The sequence below is a fragment of the Bos mutus genome, chromosome 12 (genome assembly GCF_027580195.1).
Source record: "Bos mutus isolate GX-2022 chromosome 12, NWIPB_WYAK_1.1, whole genome shotgun sequence".
NCBI lineage: Eukaryota > Metazoa > Chordata > Mammalia > Artiodactyla > Bovidae > Bos > Bos mutus.
Genome location: NC_091628.1, coordinates 20,154,289 through 20,175,946, shown reverse-complemented (window position 1 = coordinate 20,175,946; position 21,658 = coordinate 20,154,289). Strand labels below are relative to the sequence as shown.

General features: G+C 42.4%; 1 long non-coding RNA gene across 1 annotated transcript in view; it reads right to left on the bottom strand.

The window, feature by feature from the left end:
- Positions 1 to 3,074: 3,074 nt before the first annotated feature.
- Positions 3,075 to 21,658, bottom strand: part of LOC138990254 (uncharacterized) — a 29,829-nt gene continuing 11,245 nt past the window's right edge. The window contains exon 3 of the long non-coding RNA XR_011466373.1: positions 3,075 to 3,272. This is a non-coding gene — a long non-coding RNA (uncharacterized lncRNA). The remainder of the gene's footprint in view (positions 3,273 to 21,658) is intronic.

Sequence of the window (21,658 nt, the reverse complement as noted above, 5' to 3'; positions counted from 1 at the left end):
GCAAGAATCCTTTGGCAAAAGGACCCATGCTAATTTCTACCTTCTGCACAGAGTTTACTCATCTCGGCCATCATGAAGAATCAAGATGGTATTCTCTGCTGACCCCAAACCCACATAAGACCTGTAACTGCATCCTTAACAGATGCAAGGAACACACATATTTCTCCAGAAATGTAGTAAATCTCAAAGCTTGTTTTATGAGGGAATCCTAAATGGTAATCCAATTCCCACATGATAATGTGTTGCAAATTACTAGTAAATGCTCTTTTTGGTAATCTGCAAACAAATGCTTGCTCTCAACAAGTGAGTCACTAGTGAGAAGAGAAAATGACCCTTCACATTTGAGAATGTTGTCAAATACAGGTTTTAAATCAAAAGGTCATTGATGCAATCCATTTGGTGGGCTCAGTTCACTGGTCCACACGGAGCAAATATCTGTGGGGTACAGACACTGCTACCCGAGGGTGATGCCAACAGAGTGATTCTTTATCCCCAAGATTTACGACTAGGTCATCCTCTCCTGAGAGGCCCAGAGAGGCTCTGGGTCTCCACTAGGGCTGTACACCCAAGTCTGTCATCTTGAAGACCCTGACTCCTAACCCCTCTCCTATCTGTCCATCAAAATTTGCCAAGACCTTGGGCTTTTGCAGGGAAGGGCTTGCTACCATAAACACACACTCATGTTTTATATACAAATGGCATACTGTAGTAATCGTCAAATTGTGTTCTATAGAACATACTAGTTCCAAAAGATTAGGAAAAAATATTTCCTGGTAACATAACTTTATGGCAAAAACCACCACAATATTGTAAAGTAATTAGCCTCCAATTAAAATTTAAAAAAAAAGATACACATGCAAATAAATGGATAGACTAGAAAGCTAAACAAACAAACAAACAAACCCTCTCTTAGAATAACGTTAGCATTTTAAAAGCTCTGAAAAAACTTTCCACTAAGACAGCAGTTCAGCTTAAACTAATTCAAGCTGGCAGATACTGTGGGTTGACTCACTCACCTCCTGTCCCCACCATTCCAACTTCCCTTATGGTGTGTGCACCTCCCTCTTCTGAAAATTATACTTCCCAGAACACTTTTGGAGGTTGGATGCAGGCACATGACCTAGATGGGGCCAGTCAGATGTGTGCCTAGGGCTACCTCCTAGAGGAAGTCAGTACATTAGGGGAACACTGCGTCTCTTGACAAGAACAGTGCTGTGGGCATCTAGTATTCCCGAGGGGATGTGGTGGTGGGCCCGGTGTCCACTCTCAGGCAGTGGTTTTTCTTCCAGAAAGGTGCTGTGGTGAGGTCGGACATTGTTCTTTGCCTATTGCTGGCCCTAGCTGTGTTATTTTTGGCTGAGTAACATACAAGTCTGGCCTCCCAGAGTATACTACTACTACTACTACTACTAACAACAACCATAATAGCAATAACTTGCTACTTAAGCTAGCTAGAGTGAATCCAGGTTGCAATTAAACTCTGACTCCTACAACCACAAACACTAATGACTACTTAAGGATATCCATTAAAACTAGTGGTTCAAGGAAAACAAGTTTGGAGATGCTATTCTTCAAACTGAAATTCTAAGCCTCACTTTAAGTGAATAAGAAACGCTAAGGGTGGGGATTTCAGGTGCTTTGCCTGGCAACGTCTGTCATAAGGATGGGGAATGGTGGCTCCATATGGGACCACGTTATCTGCCGTCTCTGGACAAGAAGCTCAGGAGGGACTTGAAGCTCACGAGGTACTTCCTAAACCTACAATTTCATGAAAACATTGGCCAGACTAAGCATATGTTCTTTATCTGACATCCTGCTAGGTCCTTATGTGGAAATACACATCAGTAAATGGCTTGATTTCCCAGGGGACTAACAAGAGGCTAGAGATTTATGTGTGAAATCATTAGGGGCCATAAAATGATATAAAATTAAGTGCAACTTTTGAGGTTTACTATATCCAACTTATTAAAGGCATAAATCTTAAAACAATTTTTCCATTATTTTTAGAATTTCCTCCTCTAAATTAGTGGCTCATAAGCCAAATTTCGTCCATAGGTATGTTTTCTTTTGCCCACACAATCCTTTGTTTAAATGAATTAGTTGACAGCATTTGCAAAAGTAGGAGATTTTTACCTTAAAAGTTAAAAGAAGTGGCAACTAAGAGCAGAGATAATTATGCTATTCTCTGATATGTGTGTGTGTGCACTCAGTCGCTCAGTCATGCCCAACTCTTTGCAACCCCATGGGCTGCAGCTTGCCAGGTTCCTTGGTCCTTGGAATTTTCCAGGCGAGAGGACTGGAGTGGGTGGCCATTTCCTATGCCAGGAGATCTTCCCGACCCAGGGATGGAACCTGTGTCTCCTGTGTCTCCTGCACTGGCAGGTGGACTCTTTACCACGAGCACAGCCATGAAGACTAATTTCTGTTTGTTTTTTAATTCCTAAAATTATTCTTCACAAGGGACATTGGCTATCTAGTTAGTTTTTCTAATATTTTAAGTTCTCCCAAAGCAACTGTGCCCTTGAAAGAAGCACATTAGATTAAGAGCAGATGATCCATTGTTAGCTTAATAGACACGTGATCCATCATATTTATGGGATATAAAATGAGGAAGCAGCAGCAGATAGATGAAGAAATCAGAGATGGAGGTTAAGAATTTAGACGTCACTTGGTCTTTCTGGAAGGGATGTGCCCAGCTAGCAAAAGGCAGGTCTGGATGTAGAATGCCTGTGTTGTGACTGCAGGCACAGTGTTCTGTATACATTATCCTGTTCCTTCTAGTCAAAGCGAACACGTGGGATGGAGAAGACTAGAAGGGTGAAGGTAGGTCTATGCAGATGAGAGATGCTGCACAGACTAAAGATCCCTCCTTGCCCAAAACTTCATGCCACCTCATTGCTTCTTAGGGACACCTTCAATCAAACGTCTAATTCTTTCCTGCCATAAGAGGAAGAGACTACTGTAAAGAGAGGGTTATGTGCTTGAATTTAAAAAGGCTCCCTACAAGAAGAAATTGTTTGCACATAAAAACCTGATAGAGTCCTGTTAGTCCCACAGTTGCAAACTTTAATATTTTTTTGTACTTGCGAAAGTAAAACAGGTCAGTTTTAGATCTCAGGTGTGGCAAGCTCCAGAGCATTTATTCCATCTCAAAGGGGAGTCAGTACTTAGCGGGACCTTCCATTTCCAGGTGAGAATGTGGCCCAGTAATGGACAAGCTTCACAATTTTCAAGAGAATGTGGGAATCTGACTTTTTGGTGAGATGTCCCAACTGAAAAACAAACAAGAAAATTTGTAAGTCACCAGTTTGCAACCTCTGTTTAGGATCTTCACTTGATGAGGTTATTTATGAAAAAATAGAGAAATAATACAAACTCTTCTTTAACAAAACAGCTTAAATAAAATGCTAAAAGTCGTGTTTAAATACATAGTTAACCTCTTTAAAGAGTAAGATAAATCCCTAAAGTAGTGAGGCTCAGAAGGGAAAGAATCTGCCAGCAAGGCAGGGGATCCAGGTTCAGTCTCGGGATCAGGAAGATCCTCTGGAGGAGGGAATGGCAACCGACTCCAGTATTCTTGCCTGGAGAATCCCATGGACAGAGGAGTTTGGTGGGTTACAGTCCATGGGGTCACAAAGAGTGGGATACGACTGAGTGGCCAGCAGTTCACTTCTAGAGTACTGAGCCTGTGAGCTGACAGTGTGCCTCCCCTGGGTCTGGGGATACTTCTCAGTCTTAGGAACTAAGGTGATTGAGTTTTATTTTATTTTATTCTTTACTGGGGAAAATAGAAATAACATAAAATTTACCATCTTAACCATCTTTTAAGTGCACAATTCAACAGCGTTAAGTATATTCACACTTTGTGCATCCACCACCATCATCCATTTCTAGAACTTTTTCATCCCAAACTGAGACTCTGCACTCCCCACACCTCCCTCCCTCAAGGCCCTGGCAACCACCATTCTACTTTCTGACTCTATAAGTCTGAGTACTCTGCATACCTCATGTAAGTGGAATCATACAATATTTGTTCTTTTGTGACTGGCTTATTTCACTTAGTATAACATCTTTAGGGTTCATCTGTATTACAGCATGTATCAGAGTTTTATCCCCTTTTTTGAGACTGAATAATATTATATATTTACATGAATTTATTTTCTATATAATAATCCCATTTTATTTATAGTTTATATGTAAGTATACTTATATACATATAAAACCACATTTTGTTAACCCACACACTCACTCATCAATGGACATTTGGATTGTTTCCACATTTTGGTTATTGTGAATATTGTTGCTATGAATGAATATGAGTGTACAAGTTTTACCTCAATTCCCTGCTTTCAATTCTTTGGGGTATATACCCAGCATCGGGATTGCTTGGTCAAATAGTAAGCCTGTTTTTAATTTCTGAGGAAATGCCATCCTATTTCCCACAGTGGCTGCACAATTTTATATTCCCACCAGCAGTGCATAAGAGTCCCAGTTCCTCCACATGCATGTGAACACCTTCGTATTCTGTTTTTTTTTTTTTTTTTAAATTATAGCTACTGTCATGGATGTGAAATGAAGAGGCTTGAGTTTTGTGGAGAACTATAAACATATCATAGGTCTGTCTAGTCAAGGCTATGGTTTTTCCAGTGGTCATGTATGGATGTGAGAGTTGGACTGTGAAGAAATCTGAGTGCTGAAGAATTGATGCTTTTGAACTGTGGTGTTGGAGAAGACTCCTAAGAGTCCCTTGGACTGCAAGGAGATCCAACCAGTCCATTCTAAAGGAGATCAGCCCTGGGTGTTCACTGGAAGGAATGATGCTGAAGCTGAAACTCCAGTACTTTGGCCACTTCATGAGAAGAGTTGACTCATTGGAAAAGACCCTGATGCTGGGAGGGATTGCGGGCAGGAGAAGGGGATGACAGAGGATGAGATAGCTGGATGGCAACACTGACTCAATGGACGTGAGTTTGAGTGAACTCTGGGAGTTGGTGATGGACAGGGAGGCCTGGCGTGCTGCAGTTCATGGGGTTGCAAAGAATCGGACACGACTGAGCGATTGAACTGAACTGATAAACATATCTGGGGCTTCCCTGGTGGCTCAGCGTAAAGAATCTGCCTGCCAATGCAGAAGACACAGATTCAATCCCTGGGTCGGGAAGATCCCCTGAAGAAGAAAATGGCAACCCACCCTAGTACTCTTGCCTGGGAAATCCCATGGACAGAGGAGCCCAGTGGGCTAGAGTCCATGGGGTCGAAAACAGCTGGACACGACTGAGCGACTGGGCATCAGCACAGATAAATATACCTACCCATCAGCATAAGGAGTTGTCAAGGAAAATTATCTATTTCAATCTGGACTCTGGTTGGAAAAAAGTTTGCCAAGGTACAGGAACCGTGACATTAAGAAATTAGCTGAAAACTGTATCCAGGCCCCTAATAGAACCAGAAGATCTGGCAATTCAATGTAAAACCTCTCGGCAGGGCTATACCCTTCACCAAGGATCACAGATCATCTCCACAGCTAAAACTCGGCTGAACATAAACTTGAAATCCAAATATGAGTCAAAAACTCAAATATATAATGATACAATCCACCATGAGTAGAAGTCAATTGACCAAATAAGTAATTTGATTTGATCCTGCAGAATATAGAGATAATACAGTTCTCAGATAGAGGCTATAAAGTAAGTATGGTTGAAATGACAAGGAACTTAAGAAGGAATTAAAAACATAAGAAAAGAACAGAGCCCTTGGGGAAAAAAATAGGCTGATGTGAAAAAGATAAAATTTCTATAAATGAAAAACACAGTCACTGAAATTAAAATCTCAATTGACAGATTAAATAGCCACTGAAACAAAGCCAGAGAGAAATTTAATGCATGGAAAGATATATGTGATGAAATTATCCAGACCATAACACAAAGGGGAAACAGATGAAAATTACGAAAAAAAAAGAGTAATGGCACAGTGGAATGTTTGGCTCCTCTCCTGCCAATAACAATTATAAAAGTGGGGGGCGGGGAGAACAAACAACTGGGAGTTAAACAAAAGCTGGCAGAAACTGGAGCGGATTCGATCCTCACTGAGTGAGATCAACATTTCCCTGCTTTTTCGCCCTACCTAAGGGTACCCCCTGGAGAAGGAAATGGCAACCCACTCCGGTATTCTTGCCTGGAGAATCCTGTGGACAGAGGAGCCTGGTGGGCTGCCGTCTATGGGGTCGCACTGAGTTGGACACGACTGAAACGACTTAGCAGCAGCAGCAGCAGCAAGGGTACTCCCAGGTCCATCAGTGGGGCAGGTGAAGCTGAAGCACAGTGGCAGGCTTTCAGCCATAGAACATAGGACTGAGGAATGAGGAGGAGTTCGGGACTGCCAGAGAGGCTTAAAATTGAGAAGGGTGGGGAATTCTAGGGAAGCCCCCAAGTCTGTGTAGACACTCAAGTCACACCTTCAGAGGATTCCTAAACTGCATATGCATGGGATGAGTCTCCAAGATGCTCTGGGAGAAACAACAGCAAGAAAGTTGAAAAAACTGAGCAGAGGTTTCAGCAGCTGCCTGTTACAGACACTGGAATTCAAATCCCGCCAAGTTAAGCAGATCTGAAAAATATGCCTCAAGCTTTTAAAATTTAAAACCCAAAGGCATACCCTAGGACTTGGGACTAAATAATTCACCCTATGGCAGTCACAAAACTGAAACAGAATCACCCTTACAAAGCCTAAATGCAAACTCCAAAAATCAAGGTTCTCTGCCAGTAATTTAACTGCCTTCTAAAACAAGTCAACATTCTTCAGAAAGAAAAGAATTCAAAGTATCTACAAAGTTTCACCCACAATGTCTCAAAGTGAAAAGTGTTAGTTGCTCAGTGGTTTCTGACTCTGCAACCCCCTGGACTCTAGCCCGTCAGGCTTCTCTGTCAATGGAATTCCCCAGGCAAGAATACTGGAGTGGGTTGCCATTTGCTTCTCCAGGGAATCTTCCCAACCCAGGGATCAAACCTGGGTTGCCCGCATTTCAGGCAGATTTTTTTTACCATCTGAGCCACCATACATATTATAAAATAGGGATGGAGGAGCCTGGTGGGCTACTGTCTATGGGGTCACACAGAGTCAGACATGACTGAAGCGACTTAGCAGCAGCAGCAGCAGCATGGAAAGATACTGGAAAATATGACACATAGTCAAGAGAAAAGTCAATTATAGAAAGAGACCCATAGGCCAACCAGATGTTGAAATTAACAGATAAGGATTTTAACATAATTATGGTAAATATGTTAATGAATTTATAGGAATGCATGGGTATGATGGATGAAAAGGTAGGGAATTGTCAGGTTTGATATGTAAATTGAAAAAAGAATCAAATTTAAATCCAGGAACTGAAAAACCCAGTATCTGGAAATATTCATTTCCCATGACTGACGGGAGAATAAACACAGCCAGTGAAAGGAGCAGTGACAGTCAGTAGGTCACCAGAAATGGAAAATAGGTCACTAGGCAGGCCAATGGAAGTTAGCTAAGCTGAAAGTCAGAGAGAAAAAGACTTTTTGACACTGAGCTGTAGGACTGTCACTAGAAGACTAAGATGTATGTAAGGAGAGGAGAGAGTAAATGGAGCAGGAAATATTGCAACTATATTATTGAAATCATTCTAAATTTGATTCAAAACAGTAGTCCTGACATTTATGAAGCTCAACAAACCCCAAGTAGGATAAGTGCAAATAAAGACATAACTAATCGCATTACAGTCAAACTGTGGAAAACCAAAGACTAAGAGAAAATATTAAAAGCATCCGAAGAAAGAAGACATACTACATAAGGGAGAATAATTCTATGAATTATGCCTACTTCTCATAAGAAAAAAAAAAGAGCTAGAAGACATGGTATAATCAACATGATAAAAAAAAACACACTGCTGACTCAAAATTCTATACATAGAACAAAAAAGAAAAAAAATTCATGCAAGTGAAATAAAGAGATTTTTATGTGAATCAAAGCGGAAAGAATTTGTCGCCAGCAGACCCACAGTGTAAGAAATCCTCAAAGATGTTCTTCTTCCAGTTGAAGAAAACTACTAATAGGCAGAAATTCACATATATTGGAGGAAATGAAGAACATTAAAATGATAAACACTTGAGCAAATCTACTCTAGTGGTAAAGAGCCCGCCTGCCAGTGCAAGAGACATAGGAGATGTGGGTTCAGTCCCTGGGTTGGGAAGGTTCCCCTGAGGAGGGCATTGGCAACCTACTCCAGTATTTTGGCCTGGAGCATCCCATGGATGGAGGAAACTGGTGGGCTTGAGTCAATAGGGTCTTAAAGAGAGAGACACTACTGAAGTGACTTAGCACGCAAAAGAGACACAGGGCTTTGTCAACATGAACATCTGTCCTTCAAAACACACCATTAGGAAAATAAAAGCAAGTTGCAGAAAGGTAGAAAGCATTTACCCCCACGGCACCTGCACACACAGTCCTTGCTTCCACCTCTGGAAGGATAGCTTGGAGCCAGGGTCTCGGGAACGGGCAGGGGAGAAACAACAGGAGGTCTTCTTGCAGGAGCTCCCTCTCCCACTCTTCAAGCCAGACAGCAAAGAGATCAAACCTGTTAATCCTAAAGGAAATCAACCCTGAATATTCATTGGAAGGATTGATGCTGAAGCAGAAATTCCAATAATTTGGCCACCTGATGCAGAGTCAACCCTTAGGAAAAGACCCCGATGCTGGGAAAGATTGAAGGTAGGAGGAGAAAGGGACGGCAGAGGATGAGATGGTTGGACTTCATCATTAACTCAATGGACATGAGTTTGAGCAAACTCTAGGAGATAATAAAGGACAGGGAAGCCTGGCATGCTGCAGTCCATGGGGTCAAAAAGAGTCAGACATGACTGAGTGACTGAACAACAAAGCCAGAGTCAAGGGTGTGCCTTCTGTACATTTGGTTCCCGCTTCTGGCTTTCAGGCTGTCTTGTATCCAGGTTAGTGGACACGGGAGGAAAAATGGGAAGCTCATCACCAGTTCAGGGGTACATATATTGAATTCTCTGGTCTTCTATCCTAGCCTGCCTGGCGTTTTTCAGAGTCCTCAAATACCTGGTCCGGGTTTTAGAGCTGCATTCAGAGAGTCAGAGGGGCGGAGAGTGCTTACCCATCTTATCCAGAATCAACACTCATGACTTAAGTTCTGAGCATGTTAAACTGAGGTAGTTGTGGGATAGTTCCAGGTGGATGTCACTGTCTGGAGCTTTGAAGCAAGATCCGGACTAAAGACATTGCAGTCCTCAGTCTGACTCCCAGTCACACCAATCAGAGAGGGTGTGTAGGATTAGAGCCTTCTGAGAAAGCCTGGGAGTCTTCCTGATTCCAGAAAGAGGAGCCAATGCAAAGAGTCAGACAGATCAGAGGAAATGCAGGATGTGGGTGTCAGGTCTCCACTCAACTCTCTCTTGAGCTGCGCATGCCGGCCGTGCTGGTCACACGTTTCTGGTGCTTTGTCTATCTGTGTCAGAATCACCTGACATGGAAGGGGTAGGAGTGGGTTGGGGCTAAAAGCGTTGATTTCCAGACCACACTCCTTCACATTTATTTCATTGAAATTATAGATGTTGGGGGGCTTTGCAGGTGGTGCTAGTGGTAAAGAAACCACTTGCCAACCCGGGAGATGTAAGAGACTCAGATTTGATTCCTGGGTCGAGAAGATCCCCTGGAGAAGGGAATACCCACTCTAGTATTCTTGCCTGGAGGATCCCATGGACAGAGGGGCCTGGTGGGCTACGGTTTATAGGGTCGCTGCAAAGAGTCAGACACGACTGCAGTGACTTAGCACACATGCATAGATATTGGGGCTTGCCTGCCTGAGTTTTTAACCAGCTTTCCAGGGATTTCTCAGGAACAGAGACTCACTGTCCTAGACCTAAAGAGTGTGTGAACCCCTTCACTCATCACCAGCATAGGAGAGGGTGCTAAAAATGTGGAAAGCTGTGAGCAAAGAAGGAAACAGTAATGAGAAAGGAAAAGAGAGATTCCCCAAGTCTGGGAAGTGATATGAGAAGAAAAGGAGGAGGAGATTGTCCTTTTATTTTCATTATTCCAGACCCAAGGCTGAAATCCTTGGAGCAGTTGAGTGGGGTTCATCTTGAGAGTTTCATGTTTAAAGCCCATTAAAAGCCCAGCACAGGCCTGCAGGGCTCCAGGCAGACAGAGGGGACCTCGAGCCGTCCAGCTGCTCAGAATATGCTGGTGACCATGACAAGCAATGAGCAATTTGGCTGACACTGTGCTTTTTTAAACAGCATCCAGCCATAATGCGACTAGTCTTGTTACTTTTGCAGGATTCAATCAGCGAAGGTTAACTGGTCCATTTTATGCCAAATCCAGTAGTCACGTTTTATGCTGTGCTGCTCTCGCCAGACAACATCTGTCTGGATGGGGGAACGAAACTCGCTGAGATGTAGACTCACACCTCTCCCCGCTTCTCCCCCAGCCTCCCTGCTAAACAGTACATTTAAGAAATCTTTTAGAAAAGTCTGAAAGCTAATGTCAATAGAAACCACATTAGAAGAAAGGGAATTCATCACAATAAGCGCTTAGAAAAAAAGCACTTGACCCCTTTTGAGCCTCCTAATAGTCAGTGCAATGCCAGGTTTTCTTGGCCTTCTCATGGTTTCTTCCCAACCTTGACTCTTGCCTGTGAGAGCCTCAGCCATCATGACCAGGTCTCTGCCTTTGTTCCTTTAACACACCTCATCCTTCCGTATTCCTAAGTAGTGAATGCATTAACTTTAGGAAGAATATTGCATCCCATCCACTTTGCATCCCATCCACTTAGGTAGACCACTTTGGGAGACCGTCTCATGCCCTGAGGGCTGAAGAGATTTGACCAAAGTCCCCTCCGAAAGCAACATTTGCCAGATCTCCTATGGAACAATGAGCAAACGTTATAGATAACAACTGTGCCCCAAATTACTGAGGTTTTAAATTCACATACATGTATTTCCAGTAACACATGAAGCCACTTGATTTACTTGAATCCATTATTTTTTGACTCACTGCACTCTCATCACCAGTTCACATGTTTCTGAATAATCTAGCCCCTCCGGCCATCCGGAGATTTCACTGATTGATAGTTCACCACTCCTGGCACTAGAAGGGAGAGGACAAAATTCAGGCTGGCATTATTTTCCCTTCTGAAAGCAGCTCTCGTAAAAGCTGAGCTTCTCCTGAAACTATATTACTTTTCAGGAAGAAAGAAAGTAGGAGAAGGAAACCAACATTTTCAATCCCCTTCTGTATACTACCCAGCTTCTGTTAACTCATTCAGTTCTCATAAAAACACTGTACGGGGGACTTCCCTGGTGATCCAGTGGCTAAGATTCCACACCCCCAATGCAGGGGGCCCGGGTTTGATCCCTGGCTGGGGAACTGTGCCGCAATTAAGAGTTTGCATGCCATAACTAAAGATCCTGCGTACCGCAGCTAAGACCTGGTGCAGTCAAGTAAATAAATAAAAATAAATATTTAAAAAAACCCACTGTAAGCGAGGAGATATTATCTTATACTACAGATAAAGTAATGAGGGCTCAGAGATGTTAGGTAACTTGTTGACACCCACACAGTTAGCCAGTGGTGATGTTAGGATTCAAACTGAAGGCTTGCCAAGTCCACGTGCTTTCCAGCACACGACTCTGTTTACAGAGCTTGACTCTCACTGCAGGACTGTGAGCGCAGTCTGCACTGAATTCTGTATATAGTGACCAGTCCCAGACAACGCTCCATCCACTTTCGCCTCTCTCCTCTGGCGTTCCAGCCTTACCATTCCTCCCTTTCTTATTTGGCTGTCAGCAGCAACACCTCACACTGGTACAACGCTTTACAGACATTTATCAGGTACTTGCACACACATCATCTCAAGTCCTCACAGCAACCCCAGGAAGCAGTATTATTGCTCACGGTTTATAGATGTGAAATCTGGGCTCTGGAGTAGTGATGGGAGTGTCTCTTTGTCAGAAAGCAAGCAAATGTCAGCTGGTTCCAGAAGAAACGTGGGCCATGGGCCAGGTTACTGGGCAGCCCGTAGGGCAGATTAGGGAGTTCAGATTGCTGAAAGGCAGGGAAAAGGGAATGGGGCTGGGAGGGTAGAATGGCCAGTTGAGCATTTCAGTACAGAGGGTGAATTCTGTTCTCTGGGAATTGCAGGTCTATTTCTCATTTTGCTGTTTAGGGCCCTCATATAATTCTCTAGCTCCTGACTCTGGAAATTCTTCCTTTACTCAAAGAATTGCTTTTCTTTTGATGTTTATCTCCTGAAAGCAGAACTCATTTTCTTCTTCCATCTGCACATGTATAATTTCTTATGCAGGCCCTCACCATGTCTTACATAAATAAATGCAACCGCCTTCTGACTTGTCTCCCTGTTTTCAGCCAGCTCCCTCTACCTACCGGTTTACACTAGACTGATTTTCCTTACATGAAATTTTAGTCATGTTATTTATCTACTTAACATCTGTCAGTGCCTCCCAATTAGCTCTCGGACTAAATCCAGAATCCTAATGGCTTCTCATCCTTCCCAGACCATTTCACAGCAGTACTGAACTGCTGTTTGCTCTCAGGCTTCTTGGCATCTTTACCCATCATTGTCCTGCCTGCAGGCAGCTCTCTCTTCTCTCCCCAGTTAACTACCACAAATACGGATGCCTCCTCACCTTCCCTGGTGGTTCAGTGGGTAAAGAATCTACCTGCAATGCGGGAGACCAGTGTTCAATCCATGGGTTGGGAAGATCCCCTGGAGAAGGGAACAGCTACCCACACTCCAGTATTCTGGCCTGGAGAATTCCATGGACTGTACAGACACGACTGAACAACTTTCACTTTCCCACCTCCCTAGCAGCGTCTTCTGTCCTGCTTCCCAGGCTCCCATGAGTGTGTGCTTGTTGGCTGCAGGTCCCTCTTGCCCCACCAGACTAAGACATATTTGTGGGAGGGTCTTTACCTTTTCGCCTATGATTCTATTGCCAAACCGAATGTCCCATCCTGGTTGGGATCTTTCCAAGTATATGGAAAGATATATATATCTGTAACGATGGGGAGGCAGCTGATGTGTTTTTTTTTTTTTTTTTTTAGCACATAAAATACATAGGACCAAGCTCCGTAGTGTGAGAATGTTTTTATTTGCTTGTTTGTTTTTTGGGTGGTAGGCAGAAGGGTTCCGTTCTTAAACCATCTTGGTAGCATCTTCCATCTTTATCCCCTACCTTCAAGATAAATGGGGCTCCTCTGGTGGCTCAGAGGGTAAAGAATCTGCCTGCAATGTGGGAGACCCAGGTTCAATCCCTGGGTTGGGAAGATCTCCTGGAGAAGGACATGGCAACCAACTCCAGTATTTTTGCCTGGAGAATCCCATGGACAGAAGAGCCTAATGGGCTACAGTCCATGGGGTTGCAAAGAATCAGACACAACTGAGCAGCTCACATTTTCCCTTTCAAGATGAATACACCTTATTACACTTCTGTTTAACACTGTAATACTCATAAATCTTTATGAAAAGAATGCAGGTTTACATCAAGTTCAAAGGTATTTGAATTAGATGAAGACATTTGTGTGTCTTAAGAGTCAAAGAGATGCAAATTAGGGCTTCCTTGGTGGCTCAGTGGTAAAGAATCCACCTGCCAATGCAGGAGTCGCAGGTTCAATCCCTGATCCGGGAAGATCCAACATGCCTCAGAGCAGCTAAGCACGGTTGCCACAACTATTAAGCCTGTGCTTTAGAGCCTGGGGAGCCGCAAGTACTGAGCCCTCTTGCCTCAACTGTTGAAGCCCATGTACCTAGAACCTATCTTCCACAATAAGAGAAATCACCACAATGAGAAGCTTGTGCATTGCAACCAGAGAAAAGCCCACTCAGCAACGAAGACAGCACAGCCAAATACATAAACAAAATTACTTTTTAAAAAAAAGAAATGTAAATTCTAAATAGGTAACTGAGCAGTCAGGACAGGCAACAATCCATCTCTGCCCTACTCCATGAATGCTCTGTGGACATGGGCATGGATGGATATGGCTGTATGGACAGCATGGACACAGGCTATGTGGGTTTTGAGGGTGACAGGACTGTTTTTTCATTATAATGCTCCAATTACAGGCATGAATTCATAAACTAAGCATCCTTGCTAAAACCGCCAGTTGTGATTTAGTCTCAGAAAGTAAATCCCCAAATACCTTTTATTGCACAGCCAGAAAGAAGCCCCTGGGAAGACACAGAACTAAGTATAGGAATCTTTTAAAGAATTAAAATTGTATCATTCATATTTTCACATTAAGAAATCTCTATTTAATATTTATGTCAGATAGGAGTGGCCAGAGTAGGGCTGTTTCCTCCATTCTTCGTTTTCTTGTGAAGGTGCCCTGGAAGCAGATGGCCTGGCTGGTGTAGCTCCTAGATCGGGGCGGGCTCCGCTCTCCACCCGAAGGGGAAGTATCTGGACTGTGTTGTGAGAGACCATAGAAGAGAGATGGTTTTTCACTGTGACTCTCACATATCTTTGCTCCCAATAGATATGCCCCCTCAGCCCCTTCTAGCACATGTTAATCTTCACCCCTTTTGATAAAATATCCAAATGCCCAAACCATGGCTGTTAATATACATACGCAGAAGAGAGAATAAAATTCTCTCTTCTGAAAACTCTCCTTGATACAACTATTCCTGAAACTGACTGAATAGTGGCAGATCGCTTCTTGCTAAAGCCTGTGAAACATTTTGCCCTCCTTCTCTAAGTTAGAAATCCCATTTGGAAAATCCTGTGTGCTTGGATTTTTGAATAAAGACTTCTGCTGGAATTTCTCTGGTGGTCCAGTGGTTAAGACTCTATGCTTCTAACGCAGGGATACAGGGGGGCATGGGTTCGATCTCTGATCAGGGAACTAAGATCCCACACTCTGGGTGGTGAAGGCCAAAAAAACAAATCTGCTAATGGTGTCTGGTTGATTTTTTTCTCATTGTGTTATCCACCAAGATCTCACATTTCATTTGTTATCATAGCCTAACATATACTAACATGTTTACTGAACCTATAAAAAATATTGGAACATTTTATTGAACTTAATATTGATCACATTTTAAAACTTGCTTGATTAGATTCATGGGAAATACGTAGATGCATGAAGACGTTTGTCATCAGACATTTCAAGTATACTTAAAAATACATACATTAATAAACAAAAACATTCAAAGGTGTTTAATTACTTTGGTTTATAAAATGAGACCATGTATTAATCAAGGGAACCTTAACAATCATTGTTAAAACCTGTAGTCTTACAAATAAAATAATGTGATTTATATAGGATGTATCCAAAAGCTTAAAGAGGAATTGTATTTTTAATATAACTTTAATAAATCTAATATTGCTTTTTGGAAACCAGCCTAAACTCTGAAAGGCCTTTTCTGTGTATAAGATGTATACTTGAGGATACTGAAAAGGCTTCATACTTTTGCTGTGATTTGCTGTGGGAGAAGGTGGAGTTGACACCGACTGACGTCCCACATTGCAGTCACCACCCAAGCGATAGTGAGATCTCAGAGAGAAAGTGTCCAAGGGACAGAAAGCAGAGTAAAGAGACAGTGCAGGAAACAGAGAACCTGCAGGAGAGGCTCCAGGAGAGAGGCTCTTGCTTTGGATGAAGCACCAGAGAGACTCAAAGAGAAATCATGGGAAGCTAGACTGTCAGAGAGCCCTCCTAAGCGCCCAGCACACCGTGACTGTGTTACAGTGAAACTTCAGTGTGAAGGGCACAGGCCACCTGTTTTCCCCTCTTACTTCCTTACAGATGCTGACGTTTCCCCACTGTGAAAAAAATGGACACACGGAGAGACACCCGAGACGAGCTGACGGGCTGCAGGCTATTTTCATTACCTTCTGTCCTGTCCTGATCCTTTTAAGATAAAGGCTACATAACAATAAGACTTACATGTGCATGGCACTTTACAATGTACATAGTGCTTTATAAAATCCCCAGACCTCATCCCTTTAACCTTCACTGTAGACCTCTGAGGGTTTCCCAGATGGCGCAGTGATAAAGTATCTGCCTGCCAATGCAGGAGATGTAAGAGACTTGGGTTTGATCCCTGGGTCGGGAAGATCCCCTGGAGGAGGGCATGGCAACCCACTCCAGTATTCTTGCCTGGAAAATCCCATGGACAGAGGAGCCTTGTGGACTGCAGTGCACGGGGTTGCAAAGAGCTGGACACAACTGAAGTGACTTAGTGCGTAAATACAACAGAGTATAATGGAGATTAAGTTATAAGAAGACTATGGTATCTGTCCTGAACATTCTCTCCTGCTCACCCTCATCACTCACTCTGCAGGAAGCTAGCTGCCATGTTTTTAGTCAGCCCTGTGGAGAGGTTTGTGTGGCAGGGAACTAACGGAGATCTTTAACTAATGGCCAGTAGGAAAGAGACCTAACTGCCTACACGCAATTGAGGCCTGACAACCACCAGACAAGTGGGCTTGGAACTTGACCCTCTCCAGTGGGGTCTGCAGATGAGACCCCAGCCTCAGTGACAGCCTGAATGCAGCCTCATGAAAGCACTTGAACCAAAGGCTCCCTGACTCTCAGAACTGTGAAAAAATAAGAGTTGTTTTAAACTGCTGAGTTTGGGGCAATTTGTTATGCTGCAATACAAGGGTGAAATAAGGATAAAAGAAATCATAGTTAGCTGCTTAGTTTCTCACTTTGACCAATGTGTATTACAGTGTTGAAGATGAACCTTGGAAAGATTCCCCTGCCTCGCCCCCACCACTGGAATAATATTTATTTATTTTTACTTGGCAAAAAGTCAAGTACTACATTTTAAAACACAAAATCTAAAATAATCAAACACATTACCCATCACAGAAGAGAGTCCAGCAACAGCACAAAATAGCCTACTTAAGAATTTCTTTTTTAAAAAAAATAAAGTGGGTCTAAAATGAGTCCTGTGAGAACTAAGAAATCTACAGCTTGTAGTTTTATAACAGAAAAAAAAATAAAACAATTGAAAGATTGGTTGCATCCGGCATTTTGCTTAATTCCCTTGATGTCTTCCCTCCGCATCAGCCCCCATCACAACGGAGAAGACACTTGTATTCAGTCTCCTCACTTACACCCAGAACAGAGGGGGACAACTAGGATTTTATCTTTTATCGCCATTAACAATAGGGTTGCAAGTCACAAACTTGAAAAACTTCATTTATCCCCTTAAATGTGTTGCTCATCCCTAACTGTGGTTAAGAATACATCTTGATAATGAGGAAAAACACTTGAGAACCAAGCCAGGCATAAATTACTTCAGCAACTTATCCTATTTGGGTGCAAAGTCTAGAACTGTTTGAAGGCATGGTGAGATTGGTATTTTTCCATGTGAACCACTGTCTGGGCCAGGGTACCACTGTTCTTTCCAGGGGATCATCCCCCACATCGGTCAGACCTCAAGGAGCTCCTGTACTTTTGCTGACATCACATTGTTTATTTGAAGGGATAGGCTCTGCACAAGGCATGAAAGTTCCTGTTTTATAATCATTTCTAGAAAGAGAAATACTTCCATGTTCTACCTCCCACCCACCCAGCCTGTGATCAAGTTCAACCTGAAAGATGGAGGTTTAGAGGAAAATGGAAGTTGCCTCCTGTGTGACAAGAATAGCAAACTGCAGCCAGAAGGAAACAGAGCTGCCCTAAAGGCTGAGTTTAGAAAGTAAAGTTCTGTGGAGGTTTTGCAGGTGGGGAAATTCCAAAGTGTCATGAAGCCTAAATAAGAGAGCTGTGATCAAGCTGCATGTCTATCAATGAACGCCATATCTATCAATGAATGTCATATTAAACAAGAAGACATCATGAGAAGCTGTGACCAATGCAGGTTCATTGAATTGAAGGTTCTTAGGTGGCTCAGATGGTAAAGAATCTCCTGCAATTTGAGAGGCCTGGATTCGATCCTGGGGTTGGGAAGTTCTCCTGGAGAAGGGAATGGCCACCCACTCCAGTATTTTTCTCTGGAGAATTCAGTGGACAGAGGAGCCTGGTGAAGTACAGTCCATGGGGCCCCAAAGAGTCAGACATGACTCAGCAACTAACACTTTTATGACTAAAGCACAGCTCGTCTTTATCTGGGTGCTGGGTTAGAAATCCAATGAGTCCCTCCACCCCTGCTTTTTATGTTGCTAATTTCTTTTAAGACAAGCATTTAGATGGACGTGCCTGAATAAATGAGACTTTCAGAGCCTCAAAAAGCATGCACAATCAGCATACTGAGGTATTTCTCAATATCTCCTTTTTTCCTTTCTTCTTTTTCTCTCTTCTCTCTCTTTTTCTCCTTCACTTCCTCCTCCCATTCCTTCTTCTTTTTGCCTTCTATTTCTCTCCCCTCCATTTTCCCCTTCAAAACATTTACTACTGCCCGGCACCAGCCTTCTTTTGTTTTATGGGGATGCAAACAAAAGATGAGGGTGGAGCCCAGAGGAGGGACGGTCACAAGAGAACACTGCCTCTCTTGTGAGTCCTTCGTCTTTCATTGCACTAAAAACCACACTTATCCTACTTTTTTAATGTAGAGGCTCATTATTTCTAGACATGGACTTCAACATTTATTTTCTCCTCTAATAGTGTCAAACAATAGACTCATGTCCCTTTGTCATCAAGGAGAGAACATGTACATTTTCCAAAAGTATAACTTGGTTATGATCCAGGGTGGCTTTTAAATATAGAAGTGCTATCGGGGTCCTGTTGTGTAAAAAGAGATTTCAAGAGAACTGTCCTGGCCAGCTATGAAATGTGTGATCGATTTCTGAAAAACCTATACAAAAAAAAGTTGAAGGAGACCATGTAAGAGGTAAAAGAAATAAATTGAATACACATGTGCAATCATTATTCATATGAGCATTCTCTGTATGACTTCATAACACAGCTGTATACACACAAAAAAATTCTTTGCCTCTTCCTATTGGAGTCTTATTAATTTCTGTTTAATGAAATACAAATGTTTGCATGCTTCATTTTGAGGAGCACGGTCTAGTTGGGTGTTTGTTAGGCGCTGGCCAGAGTGGCTGTGCCCACCTAATACAAATGTCTGTAGGCCTTTCAAAGCCTTTTGACAGAGCATCTTTTGAGCATGCCAGTTGCCATGGTCACCAGTGTGCTGATTTGCAAGGAAAATTGGAAGCCATGCTCATTACGTCAAAAACGACATTGGGGGATAAAGGGAGCATGTTTGCCTCAAGAGTTGGCAATTGGGGTTTGTTAGCTTCCCCGCCCACACACTTCCATCAAACAATGTCTCATTCAACTGCATAAGTCAAAGTTTACAACTCTCATCTTTCCAACTGGAACAGGCCTGGGAAGTGCGAACGGAAAATTATTGCTCACAGAATCACAGCACAGGCTTGCAGGCTGAGCGGTAATGGGGACTTACAAGGACAGTAGAAAGGGAGATGGATGGGTGGCGGAGGGGGAGGTGAGGACAAGCTGTGTTCAGTGACCCGCCGGCACCAACTAGATGCTTGACCTGACTTGTGACATACTGAGGTTTTCTTCATCTGTAAAATGAAGTGGGCGAGAGAGCGCTTCCAGCGGGTGCTTCTCAGCCTCCAGATTGTGATTCTAAAACGCACTCTCAATACACTCATGTGGTATGCCCAGGCATATACATACAGCTGTATTTATTTCTTAATGTTTGTTGGTTGAGAGCATAAACGGATGCCTCACATCCCTATGTGAGGTGTATAGACAAAACCAACCTTATCCCTTAATGCAATAGCCCAACCTGCCAACAGACAGCATAACTACAGTCGTTGGAGAATTAACCGCAGAAAGCATTAATCATCATGATTACTTTTCTTTTTTCTTAGAAACAACAACTGTCACTCAGTTTGGAATAATCGAAATGCCATCTATAATGTATTCTGATTTTTATTATCATTTTCTTTGGGCTACATTACTTGAACACTTATGTCTGGGGGCAGTTGTAAGGTTTATATTCCACAAGTAGATGCTTACATATATTACACATAAACACTTAATGTAAATATTATTAAATATTTAATGTAAATATTTGTATTTCTATTGCTGAGTATCCATTGTGCTGAATGCTTTCATGTCAGAACAGGCTAGGTAATTCTCCTAATGTCTTGCAGCTAAGTGGCAAATCTATAGATCCTTTTGAAGTCAAAATTCATTCTTTTCCTGTCTACTAGGTGCCCTTTTCTTTTTCCTGCCAATCATCACTGGAAGGTCCTTGAAATCAGGGTGGAAGCAGACAGATTTACTTGTAAAGGGATAAATCCAGTGGAAAATTTGGTGGGCCTAAATAGAATTTTTCTAGAAAAAGTAAAATTACACTGATTAAAGTGCTATATGTATCTATGTGTGTAATACTGAAAAGTGACTAATACCTCGAGAGGGAAGGACATGAGAAAAGGCTAATACTTTTTCTATTTCATTAACTAAGTGAATTATTTAAATAAAACTACTGAATTTTCTAAAGCTTGCACATTGTATCAGGAAGCCAAATTTATCCACTGACCGCATGATGGAAGAATAAAGCCACATTATATTAATAGCTGATTTGCAGGCAAAAGAAGGCAAGGTGAGGTGAACAGAGTCTCTGCTTGACCTGAGCTGTGTGACTATTATTTGAGCCTTTGGAGAGTTAATTTTCTTTCATTGTGGGATTATTTAAGCATCAAATGAGTTAATGGATATGAAACTGGATTGTAAAATGAAATAATCAGTGTTAACTGCTATTAAATAAACAAATATTCACTTTTCTGTTTTAATAAACACTTACAGAGCTGTGTGTGCCAGGTACTAGTCCAAGGGCCTGAATCTCCTACAGACCTTCAGAGGCATCTGCTGTTACAGTCTATGCTGTACAAACAAGGAAAATGAAGCCTGCAGATCACTTTATGGAGCATAGTTCTCTATGGCCTTGGTATAGAAGACTGTTACTAAGCTGTACACTACTGGCAAAGGGGAGAAGTGGTTTCCAGAATGTTACCTTCAGGGTCACTAAGTGGAGGACGGAAGGGTGGGTTTACAGCCCAAAGACAATACCTTAACAACAAGTCAGCTATTAGGCTACGTGGCCTTTTCAAGCCACAAGGCTCTTTCAACTTTCTATTGTCAGAAGTGAAGAACCTTGCTCATTTTCGTAGCCCCAGAAACTACCACAGCACCAAGAACACAGTAAGCGATGAGAAACATCTGCTGTAATGGAAAACGAATGAACCTAGAGAAGAGAATCCTAGAAGAGAAGAGCTATGCTTGTGTTTACTGCTTTGTTTTCCACTCACCTGGGATGCTAATTCCATTTTAATTTTAGTTGCTCTCAATATGAATTTCCTGCTCAAAACCTCATTCATTAGAGTTGTTTCCATTTACCAGGCACTTGTGTTAAGGGTTCAACATACTTTTTATTCTTTACAGACATGCTGCAAATTAAAGTATCCTTATTCCCATGTTACAGATGAGAAGACTGAGGCTTGGAGGTTAAGAAATAAGCTCAAGGTCAGACAGCCGGTAAATAGTAGAACCAGGATTTAAAACTTAGATCCGTTTCAAGAAGCCCCGCTCTCAACCACAAATCTCAGTTTTTCATGCGGGATGTCCACTGTTTTAAAAGACCCTCACTGGGCCT